Source organism: Amphiprion ocellaris, chromosome 12 (assembly GCF_022539595.1).
Source record: "Amphiprion ocellaris isolate individual 3 ecotype Okinawa chromosome 12, ASM2253959v1, whole genome shotgun sequence".
NCBI classification, from domain to species: Eukaryota; Metazoa; Chordata; class Actinopteri; family Pomacentridae; genus Amphiprion; species Amphiprion ocellaris.
The window spans coordinates 36,347,095-36,359,277 of NC_072777.1; the positions used below are offsets into that span (position 1 = coordinate 36,347,095).

Consider the following 12,183-nt stretch of genomic DNA (forward strand, 5'->3'; position numbering starts at 1 on the left):
TTCTATTAAACTTCCTGTGTCCCAGCTGATGATCTGACCCTGCATAACGTTGTTAGCAGTCCGCTGCTGCTGTGAAACACAATCTGAACACGACATCGGCTGCTGGAACAAATTTAATTGCATTTAAGCCGAAGCATCAACCCAAGAGAAAACTGAGAGGTATTTATGTGTTGACCCTGATGTACTGCCATGTAAAGCTCTTCTTAACAGCAGAGGGAAGCTGCAGAGATATAAACTGCTTGTACTTTCTGAGACAGAACAGTGGTTTTGCTGAATCTCTCCTATTCTTGGCAGCGGTGGTATGTAATATCGGATATGACTGAGGAATAGACCATGGTTAGACAGAAGCTTCAGAGTTCCTGCAACATTCTCTCAATAAATATGACATAAAATCACCATAATGGTTAATTTGATTGGAGGGAGTATTACTATTAGCTATCCAGACTGTTGGCTCAGTAATTACAGGCAGTTAAAGTGATTTAATCAGAATACACAAACATCGTTGACAATCAGGTCATATGAGGGGTTATCGATTAATTTGAACAAAAATGGCAAAAACTTTATCTGTAAAATGTGAAAATGTAAGAATAAGACAATAACAATATAGATAACCCACAGTAAAAATGTATTATTATCTAGTAGAGTATAGTAGCTGACTTTAAAAGCTAATAATGCCATGCTTTTTGCTAATGTGGACTAAATATCCCTGTTGAGTTATTTTTACACCATCAACTTAAATATCAGTGATAATAAAGTAAAGTTAGAACTTCTGTTCTTGGTCCCTCAGTTGCAAATTAATTATCAATAATCAAGCCATCATCTAATATATTAACATTCTACCTAACCAGCAGTTAAAACTGTTATCTGTCTAAAAGGCTGAAAATTAATTAGCTGACTTTATATCAAGCTAATAACGTTATGCTATATTAGCTATCTGTAGCACTAGCTAGCTAGCTTGTATTCTTTGCTAATGTGAGCTAAACGTTCCTGCTGAGCTATTTTAATGTCAAAAATTTTTAATCAGTAATAAAGTTACAAGTTTTGTCCTTGGTCTCTTTATTGTAAATTAATCAGCATTATTATGAATAGTAGTATTATCTAATACAGCAACATTACAGCTAACCAGTAGTTAAAATGTATTAGTATCTGTCCAAAAGGCTAACTAGCTGACTTTATATCAAGCTAATAACATTATGCTATATTGGCTAGCTGTAGCACTAGCTTGCTAACTTGAATTCTTTGCTAATGTGAGCCAAACATTCCTACTGAGCTATTTTAATATCAAGGATAAAAAAATCAATTTATAAGTTTACTCCCTTAGTTGTAAATTAATTATCAATAATCAAACCATCATTTAATATATTAACATTATAGCTAACCAGCAGTTAAAACTGTGTTATCTGTCCAAAAGGCTAACTAGCTGACTGTATGTTAAGCTAATAACGTTATGCTATATTAGCTATCTGTAGCACTAGCTAGCTAGCTTGAATTCTTTGCTAATGTTGACTAAACATTCCTATTGAGTTATTTTTATATAATGCATTTAAATATCAATGATAATTAAGTCAACTTTTTTGTAAACTGTAAATTAATTGGCAATAATCTATTTCAAAAACATATTGTATGTGTTAGCTAACATTTATATCATCTTCATGTCAGAGCAACATAAATATTTTAGATTTAATTTATCTTTTGTATGAGTTTGTTTTGCTGAGCGGTTTCACTTTTTCACATTTAGTAATATAATAAGAAAATTGTGATCTGTTAAGATTTAATTGCCCTCTAAATGTGCCACTTAAGCATACTTCTTGTTTACATATACTGATATTTCGTGGGAAGAAAAGGATTTTACAAGAAAACAGACATTTTTTCTGAAAGGTGATCTTAGCTTTGACTTTTTTATACAGATAAAATTGAGCTTAATATAATTTTAGAAGGTTTTCACCATAATTATTCAAGGTCTTAACTTTAATTTAATTTAATATTCAAAATTTTGAAGTCTTTATTTTCTATATTATAACACTTTGGCTGTACAAGTGTTGTTTTAAATGTACGATTAAAATAATTGTGTCTCAATATATAACTGCAGAATGATAGCTAAACTGTGCAGACATTAAAATGTTATAAAAACTACTCAGACTACCAGGATATAAGTGACTAAGGACACTACAGTCTCTCTCAGTGCCCTTCCTAGTTCCCTACGTTCTTCCAGAGACACTTTAAAACTAGTCAGACTACCTTTAAGGGGACGACAGTCCCTGCTTGTGCCCTTCTTAGTCTCCTTCCTTCTTCCAGGAGCCTCCTAAGCGGGACCTCAGTGCGCAGCTGCCCGGCCAACATGGTCTGATGCTCGGATAGTGGATACAGCAGCAGCGGGCAGAAACTAAAGTGGAACACCGGGAATACTTGTCTCTTCTCCAGGCTGTTCTCTCCGTGTGTTGGGCCCTCTAGACCGGGTGAGTCCCCCTGTGGGAGTGAGTCTGACCGGGACAGAAGCCTCCAGACGAGCCGCTGTTGTTTATCCAGCTGTTTGGTCAGCTAGGTTAGCTAGCCTAGCTGAACTTAGCTAGCTCGGTCAGGGGCTAAAACCTGAGCTCTGCGGTGTTTCGGGGGGTAAAACAGGCTCTTATTGTAGAGTGTGGAGCTCTCTGGATGAGCAGGGAGCTGGTCTTAGATGTGTGGTCTTCAGGTTTTTCTCCAGAGGAGCTATCTCGGTAGGGCCAGCTGTGGTTTGACTTCAGGCCGAAGCTACCAGGATATCTGTGGTCGTCACGAAAACACACAACAGCCTCAAAGTAACAGCAGAAACTCAACAACAACCCTCTGGATTAAACATTCAGGAGAGCTGGGGGTTAGTTTGAACTCTTTTCTGTGTTAAATGGTTCAGTAATCACAGAGTCATTTTAGTTAAACAGGTCTGGTTCTAGTAGAACTTCACTTTAGTTAAACAGGTCTGGTTCTAGTGGAACTTCATGTTAGTTAAACAGGTCTGGTTCTAGAAGAACTTCATTTTAGTTAAACAGGTCTGGTTCTAGTAGAACTTCATGTTAGTTAAACAGGTCTGGTTCTAGAAGAACTTCATTTTAGTTAAACAGGTCTGGTTCTAGAAGAACTTCATTTTAGTTAAACAGGCCTGGTTCTAGAAGAACTTCATTTTAGTTAAACAGGTCTGGTTCTAGTAGAACTTCATGTTAGTTAAACAGGTCTGGTTCTAGTAGAACTTCATTTTAGTTAAACAGGTCTGGTTCTAGTAGAACTTCAGGTTAGTTAAACAGGTCTGGTTCTACTCTAACTTCATTTTAGTTAAACAGGTCTGGTTCTAGAAGAACTTCATTTTAGTTAAACAGGTCTGGTTCTAGTAGAACTTCATGTTAGTTAAACAGGTCTGGTTCTAGAAGAACTTCATTTTAGTTAAACAGGTCTGGTTCTAGAAGAACTTCATTTTAGTTAAACAGGCCTGGTTCTAGAAGAACTTCATTTTAGTTAAACAGGTCTGGTTCTAGTAGAACTTCATGTTAGTTAAACAGGTCTGGTTCTAGTAGAACTTCATTTTAGTTAAACAGGTCTGGTTCTACTCTAACTTCATTTTAGTTAAACAGGTCTGGTTCTAGTAGAACTTCATTTTAGTTAAACAGGTCTGGTTCTTCTCTAACTTCATTTTAGTTAAACAAGTCTGGTTCTAGTAGAACTTCCTTGTTAGTTAAACAGGTCTGGTTCTACTCTAACTTCATTTTAGTTAAACAGGTCTGGTTCTAGTAGAACTTCCTTGTTAGTTAAACAGGTCTGGTTCTACTCTAACTTCATTTTAGTTAAACAGGTCTGGTTCTAGAAGAACTTCATGTTAGTTAAACAGGTCTGGTTCTAGTAGAACTTCATTTTAGTTAAACAGGTCTGGTTCTAGTAGAACTTCATGTTAGTTAAACAGGTCTGGTTCTAGAAGAACTTCATTTTAGTTAAACAGGTCTGGTTCTAGAAGAACTTCATTTTAGTTAAACAGGCCTGGTTCTAGAAGAACTTCATTTTAGTTAAACAGGTCTGGTTCTAGTAGAACTTCAGGTTAGTTAAACAGGTCTGGTTCTACTCTAACTTCATTTTAGTTAAACAGGTCTGGTTCTAGTAGAACTTCATTTTAGTTAAACAGGTCTGGTTCTTCTCTAACTTCATTTTAGTTAAACAGGTCTGGTTCTAGTAGAACTTCCTTGTTAGTTAAACAGGTCTGGTTCTACTCTAACTTCATTTTAGTTAAACAGGTCTGGTTCTAGTAGAACTTCATGTTAGTTAAACAGGTCTGGTTCTAGTAGAACTTCATGTTAGTTAAACAGGTCTGGTTCTACTCTAACTTCATTTTAGTTAAACAGGTCTGGTTCTAGTAGAACTTCATGTTAGTTAAACAGGTCTGGTTCTACTCTAACTTCATTTTAGTTAAACAGGTCTGGTTCTAGTAGAACTTCATGTTAGTTAAACAGGTCTGGTTCTACTCTAACTTCATGTTAGTTAAACAGGTCTGGTTCTACTCTAACTTCATTTTAGTTAAACAGGTCTGGTTCTAGTAGAACTTCATTTTAGTTAAACAGGTCTGGTTCTAGTAGAACTTCAGGTTAGTTAAACAGGTCTGGTTCTTCTCTAACTTCATTTTAGTTAAACAGGTCTGGTTCTAGTAGAACTTCATTTTAGTTAAACAGGTCTGGTTCTTCTCTAACTTCATTTTAGTTAAACAGGTCTGGTTCTAGTAGAACTTCCTTGTTAGTTAAACAGGTCTGGTTCTACTCTAACTTCATTTTAGTTAAACAGGTCTGGTTCTAGTAGAACTTCCTTGTTAGTTAAACAGGTCTGGTTCTACTCTAACTTCATTTTAGTTAAACAGGTCTGGTTCTAGTAGAACTTCATGTTAGTTAAACAGGTCTGGTTCTAGTAGAACTTCATGTTAGTTAAACAGGTCTGGTTCTACTCTAACTTCATGTTAGTTAAACAGGTCTGGTTCTACTCTAACTTCATTTTAGTTAAACAGGTCTGGTTCTAGTAGAACTTCATTTTAGTTAAACAGGTCTGGTTCTAGTAGAACTTCAGGTGAGTTCACCCTGGTGGTGTCCTCCGTTTTAAAGTCAGAAAATGTGGGGAAAATATATTTTCACAGTGAAAACTTTAACATTTTTGAAAATTTTTGGTGGAAAAAAAGAAATGTTAAAAAAGTGTTTCTTTAAGAACATTCACATAAAAAAATCAGCCAAAATCCAGCAAATTTTTTGGTGAAGTTTTACTGATATATATGTAATAAATTTAGATATTTTTAGGATTTTTTGGAAGATTTTTCCTAATTTTTTGAAAATATTTACAAGAATTTTCTTGCCAAATCTGGAGGATTTTTTTATATAAAATTTTTAAGGGAAACTTTTAAGGAATTATTGGAATTTTCTTCCTGAAGGTTTTGCAAATTTTCAGAAATTTGGGGCATTTTTTTGCTGATTTTTTGGGATTTTTTTTTCAGACAAGGAAACAATATTTTTTGGTGCCTGTAAATGAAGACAACAGGAGGGTTAAGAGTTACGGGTCATCTACATGAGGGTCAGGTGTGTATGAAGACAGGTACGGTAACTTTCCAGATGTATTTGAAGGTTTCTGGAGAGAGAAACATACAGGTGAGAAGGTGTCGTAGTTACAGGTGAGGTTGTTCGCACAGAACCAACAGTTTCTCTGCCAGAAGCTTTAAAATGAACAGACGTGATGGAATATTTGGCACCAGAAAGTGGATTCAGGAGGCCAGACGAGACTGAATAAAAGGTTGAGGATGAAGAATAGAATATAACATGATAAGCAGTATTATAAGTGTCACACAGAAATTTGCTGGATTTTGGTTGATTTTTTTTGTGTGAATGTTCTTAAAGAAACATTTTTTAACATTTCTTTTTTTCCATCAAAAAATTCCCCAAAATGTTGAAAATGTGGAAGTTTTCACTGTGAAAATATTTTTTTTCCCACATTTTCAAACTTTAAAGGACGACACCAGGGTTAAAACACCTCAGTAATGTGGAAGATATTCTGTATGATATGGAACCATGGAAAACATGAGCTTTATTAAGTAAAAATAAACCTTTAACTGAGACTTAATTCTGATTTTTTTTTAGTTGAAAGAGGAGCAACGTTGAGAGATGTTTACTACAGTAGAGAGATGTTTAAGCAGTGTTTATATGGGCAGGTTACTGAGCTCTGTGTCATTAGTTTGTTGCGGAAGTGTTTCTCTCACGAGCATTAGAAACTAATCCTCTTCTTATAGCTTCTCAGAAACATACGAGTGTGACCAGGAGCTCTCCAGCCAAATACTCAGAAACACCAGTGGAGTGCAGAGGTTTTCAGGTGTTATAACTGAGGAATGAACCGAGTTAGAAAGAAGAGCAAACATGATATAAACTGGTATTACTGGTTGTTCTGGCTGCTGGTGGTGTTAGATTAGGTTTTATTTTGAAAGGTTTTTGCTGTTTTGTCCCTGATGCCGGCCCTACATGAAAACAGATGTGATAAAATCAGTTTTGATGATGTGAAAGAAGTGATTTCTGAATGATTTTTCTGTTCTCAGAGTCCCATAGAGGCGTCCAGCTGATCTCATCTCTGACAGAAACAAGAAAACACAAACACACAGCTCATCTCTGTAAGTATCTGAAGCACACAAACCCTGCTAAACACACACTCAGCCCATTAAACATGCAGTGCACACAAACACACACCCCATTAACCCTCGTGTCGTCCTGCGGGTCAAATTGACCCGTTTTAAAATTTGAAAATGTGGAAAAAATATATATTTTCACAGTGAAACTTCTGATGTCCACATTTTCAACATTTTTGGGAAATTTTTGAACACTTTTTTGTGGAAAAAAAGAAATGTTAAAGATGTTTCTTAAGAACATTCACATAAAAATCAACCAAAAGCCAGGTTCTGCTCAAGGTTTTTTCCCTGTTAAAAGGGTGTTTTCCTGCCACTGTCTCCTTAGGGCTTGCTCTGGGGGTTCAGGCATATGGGTTCTGTAAAGTGTCTCGAGACAATTTGACTGTACTTGGCCCTATATAAATAAAATTGAATTGAATTGAATTGAATCAAAATCCAGCGAACTTCTCTGGATTTTGGTTGATTTCAGACTAGGAAACAATATTTTTTGGTGCCCATAAATGAGAACAACAGGAGGATTAAACATGCAGTGCACGCCAACACACACTCCTGCCATGGAGGACGCTTCAAACTCCATCTGTCCCCAGATGAACTCGTCTGTGTTTGGATGTAGAGCAGTTACAGAGTTCGCTGTGTTCTACTGATGGTTTTCACAGATTAAACCTTTCCATGGCCTGAAGCGATGCTTTCTGCTCCTCCTGCTTCTTCAAACTTCAGCTCTGCTTGTATCTCTCTGAAACGCCCACTAGGGGTCAGTCTGATGCTGGTTAGTAAATCAGTGCTTTAATGTGCTGAGGGTTTCCTGTGGGATGTCCTCCATCATTTAACGTTGAAGAAGAGAAAAATACTTCTTCAGCATGTACAGTAGTGGGAAACAAGGTTTCAGACACCCTCTAAATTTTACACAAACTCAAGTATGATCATGAAATATTTGTGTAAATATCTTTTTGTGTTTCTGAAGGTGCATCAGACAGACACAAACACATAGAAATAATCTTTTTTGTTTATTATTTAGAAGAAAAACGAGCAAAACTAAATTCTACCAAAATGGCCCAATTGTCAAAATTTCTTATTTTTATGGAACCAATCCATTTTAAGTATTTAGTGGCTTTTTTCAGGATGTGTTGAGTATTATGGCTGTGACTGTACTAAAAGAAATTACACTGAAGACCTCAGAGTGATTCTTAATGTGATATTTCACAAATGTATGGGATGTCCCAAAACACCCCATACATTTCCACTGCTGTATGAATTGCTTGCTGGTGGCATTAAGACTAAATATCAACAAAACTGGTTAAATACAGATTAAAATGTGCACGTTTAATTTCTAAATAACTGTTAGTCATACAAGTTAACTAAACACATGGCATTGACTGAATATTACATTTAGTCACAGTACTGTTAATGTCTGAGAGGCTTTTCTGCACCATAAAACATCACACTGAAGTACTGATCACTTAATGTTTGCGACATGCGTGTAGCCATGAGAGCCTTCCTGGGATCTTCCTGCATGGAGTCTCCATGTTCTCCTGTACATGTGTGGGTTTTCTCCAGGTTCTCCAGCTTCCTCCCACAGTCCACAAACATGCTGAGGTTAACTGGTGATTCTAAACTGTTCGTAGGTGTGAATGTGATTGATACGCTGTTACCTGTCCAGGTGTCTCCTGCCTTCACGCTCAGTCAGCTGGGATAAGACTCCACCCCCATGACCCTAAAGAGGATTAAACGGTGGATGGATGATGGATGAATGGATGATGGATGGATGGATGATGGATGGGTGGATGGATGATGGATGGGTGGGTGGATGATGGATGGATGGATGATGAATGATGGATGGATGGATGGATGATGGATGTATGAATGATGATGGATGGATGGATGGATGATGGATGGGTGGGTGGATGATGGATGGATGGATGATGAATGATGGATGGATGGATGGATGATGGATGTATGAATGATGATGGATGGATGGATGGATGATGGATGATTGATGGATGGATGGATGGATGATGATGGATGGATGGATGGATGGATGATGAATGATGGATGGATGGATGGATGATGAATGATGGATGGATGGAGGGATGGATGATGGATGGATGATGAATGATGGATGGATGGATAATGATGGATGGATGTATGGATGATGATGGATGGATGGATGATGGATGATTGATGGATGGATGGATGATGAATGATGGAGGGATGGAGGGATGGATGATGGATGGATGATGGATGATGGATGTATGGATGATGATGGATTGATAGATGATGGATGATGGATGATTGATGGATGGATGAATGGATGATGGATGGATGGATGATGATGGATGGATGATGGATGGATGGATGGATGATGAATGATGGATGGATGATGGATGGATGATGAATGATGGATGGATGATGGATGGATGGATGATGAATGAATGATGGAGGCATGGATGATGAATGAATGATGGATGGATGGATGATGGATGGATGATGGATGGATGGATGATGAATGATGGATGGATGATGGATGGATGATGAATGATGGATGGATGATGGATGGATGGATGATGAATGAATGATGGATGGATGGATGATGAATGAATGATGGATGGATGGATGATGGATGGATGGATGGATATATAAGTTTCTTTGGTGTTAAATCCAGCTACTAAGACATGGTTTTTGTGTCTGAAGCCTCACATTGTGTTGTTCAGTAGGACATGGATGGTTTGTTTAATGTTCTGTTTAAGTTGTTCAGATGCTGTTAAACCAAATGTGCTGTGATGTGTAGCTTTCCTCTCCACAGTTATGTTTAAAAAGAAGCTGTAACCTTAGAGAGACACTCTAAGACCTCCTTTCTCTCTGAGGTTTTTCCTTTTTTCTGCCTCCTCTGTCCTGACCGTCTCTGAATCCGTCCATCCTGGACTCCTATCGCTGTGAACAGCTGGTCCAGACAGCTGCAGCAGCTGCTTGTCGTCTTGTTTTGGCCTCCGTCTGCATCTGGGCAGGTTTTCTCCACAGTGTTATCCTTTCTGTAAGCCGATCTCTCTGTTTCTACATCAGTCTTTGTTGTGCTGCCTTTGTGTCTGGATCCAGAAGGTTTCTGAGCTGCTGGCAGTATTTCTGATACCTTTGATTACACTGGTAGCTTCGGTTAGTCTTCCTCTTTGTAATTCTGCGTCTCCTGTCAGAAACAAACCACTGATAACTAACAGAGAATAGTCCACACATAGCAGAGTTCTTATTTTCTGCATGTTTATCAGAGGTTTGTTTGTTTAGCGCCGTCACCTTCTCCTGACAGCACCGACATTCATGGTGAGAATGAATCATGTCTCGTCTGAGCCACAGCAGCCGGCTCAATCCTCTTTTGTCCATCTGGTGATAAGATGCCGTAATGTCTCCTGACTGTAAGCGCCGGCATTTAGCTGAAGGAAATATTCCATGAGCAGAGGCAGTAGAGGACAGCGTTATCCTCCTTCTCAGGATCTAAACTTCATACATGTTGTTTTATGATTCATAATAATGCATGATTCTAGTCACAATCAGCTGCAAAAGAAGACAAATGTGGTCCCAATTTAAAGCAGATAAAGTTTCTGGAGGTTGTATTTGTCTAAGCAAGCATTTAAACTGTTGTGTTTCATGCTTTTGATGATCATGTGATCATGATCCATCTCATATAATAAATTTGTTTTACCAATGTAAATATTGAAGCTTGACTTCAAAAATAATATTGTAAATCAAACTGTGAGACAAATTAAAAATAAATCTGTTGTCTGATACAGTTTGGATGAGCTAAAGTAGTAAAAGTAGGTCTTTGTTGGCTGTATTCTGAGCATTATTAGATGTTGTTATCATTTCTGAACCTCTCTGCTTCAGTTTGCTGCTCTTTAATGTTATAATCTGGAATGTCAGCATTTTAAAAGCACTTAAAAACAGTTTAATTGTGATGGCATGAAGCTGCACTAATGTGAATGCAAAGCTCTCTGCAGTTCAGATGGTTAGAAGATATTGGAGGTTGTTTTCTGAATGCCTTTCCATACAGACTGTTGGTAGATGATGCCATCTAAATGTCTCAGATGCTTTAGTAGAAGCTTCTAGGAGTCTGTACCCAGAGAAGACTCTAGTCTCCACTCAGTTACTGCAGACAGAACTGAAAAGAGTGAAATATGGTGTCTGAAAGTCACATTTACTGAAATGAAACCATGATTTTATCTACCAGGACGGACTGTCCATAAACACACTGACCTGCTTAATGTCTGGAGCATTATTTTAACCAATGGAAAGGTCTGATCAGACCTGAGAGATTTCTGGTTTCTAGTCAAAGTGGTGACATGCTGGAGGACCGATAAAGGCAGTTCAGTTACTCAGATAAACCTCCCCAGTCTGCTTTCCAGGGGGATTTCTGTTCATCTCGTCTTCTGTCGACCTCCTGGGCTTCATGTAATGTTCTTCATGTTGTGATGTAGTCGTTCTGATTAAAAGGGGCGGATCAGGTAGATGAATAGTGAGAAGACGTAGTGTCACCTTGAATGAAGACTAGAAAGAGGAGGGACATAAAGCAGAAGGTTACCACCAACAATATGACAGGAGAAATGCGCTGTTGTGCTTTAGAGATGAGTGTCATTCACAGTAAAGGATAAACACAGGGCTGGGTTCTTCTTAGCTCTGATGAATCATTTCCATCTCTTAGCTCCATTCTGTTTTCTACTACCTTCCTGTTTCTGTGTAGAGGATATGGTAAAAGAGGTGAATGACTGGAAGGCCTCATCAGATCTGCTCTAAGTGCAGACTGATGCTGGACAGATGGAAGATGGATTCCACCAGCAGCTCTCAACACCTCACCTCTGGTCTCCAGAAGAATTAGTTTTTGTCATTTGACAAATTAGATCCTTTTCTCCTCCGATAATAACACAACTTTTCTGATTTAGTGTGTTATTGATTAAAGCTTTTATAGGTTCAGTGATCTTGGATTCTTCTCCAGCTGGATCAGTTAAATGATGCCAAAAGGAGTGACAGTGTTTACTTTGCTTCTCTAAACTCCAGTAACAACACATTTTACTGCTGCATGGAGAATTTAGCTGACTTTGGGATGTAAAATTAATTAATCAATCAATCAATCAATCAATCAATCAATCAATCAATCAATCAATCAATCAATCAATCAACTAACTAATTAGTTAACTAATTAACTAATTAACTAATTAATTGATTGATTGATTGATTGATTGATTGATTGATTGATTGATTGATTGATTGATTGATTGATTGATTGATTGATTGATTGATTGATTGATTGATTAATTAATTAATTAATTAATTAATTAATTAATTAATTAATTAATTAATTAATTAATTAATTAATTAATTAATTAATTAATTAATTAATTAATTAATTAATTAATTAAAAACTGGATCAGTATTCTCAGTCAGACAGAGCTTATCTTGATTGATGAATGATTTTTTTTGTTGTTTTTCACCATCCTCCAGCTGATTCCAGACCAGTCTGGACAGTGTCTGGTGGTTTTATGTGT

At 37.2% G+C, this 12,183-nt stretch overlaps 2 protein-coding genes across 3 annotated transcripts in view; one reads left to right on the plus strand and one right to left on the minus strand.

Annotated features, from left to right (window-relative positions):
• Nucleotides 1-12,183, minus strand: part of LOC111571287 (toll-like receptor 5) — a 189,606-nt gene that overhangs the window by 52,038 nt on the left and 125,385 nt on the right. The gene's annotated exons all lie outside the window — the stretch shown is intronic.
• The window catches only part of disp1 (dispatched homolog 1 (Drosophila)), a 109,936-nt gene continuing 100,051 nt past the window's right edge, over nucleotides 2,299-12,183 (plus strand). For both annotated transcript variants that reach the window (XM_055015795.1, XM_055015793.1), the window contains exons 1-2: nucleotides 2,299-2,456; nucleotides 6,572-6,643. The gene's annotated coding sequence lies outside the window, so the exon portion shown is untranslated. The remainder of the gene's footprint in view (nucleotides 2,457-6,571; nucleotides 6,644-12,183) is intronic.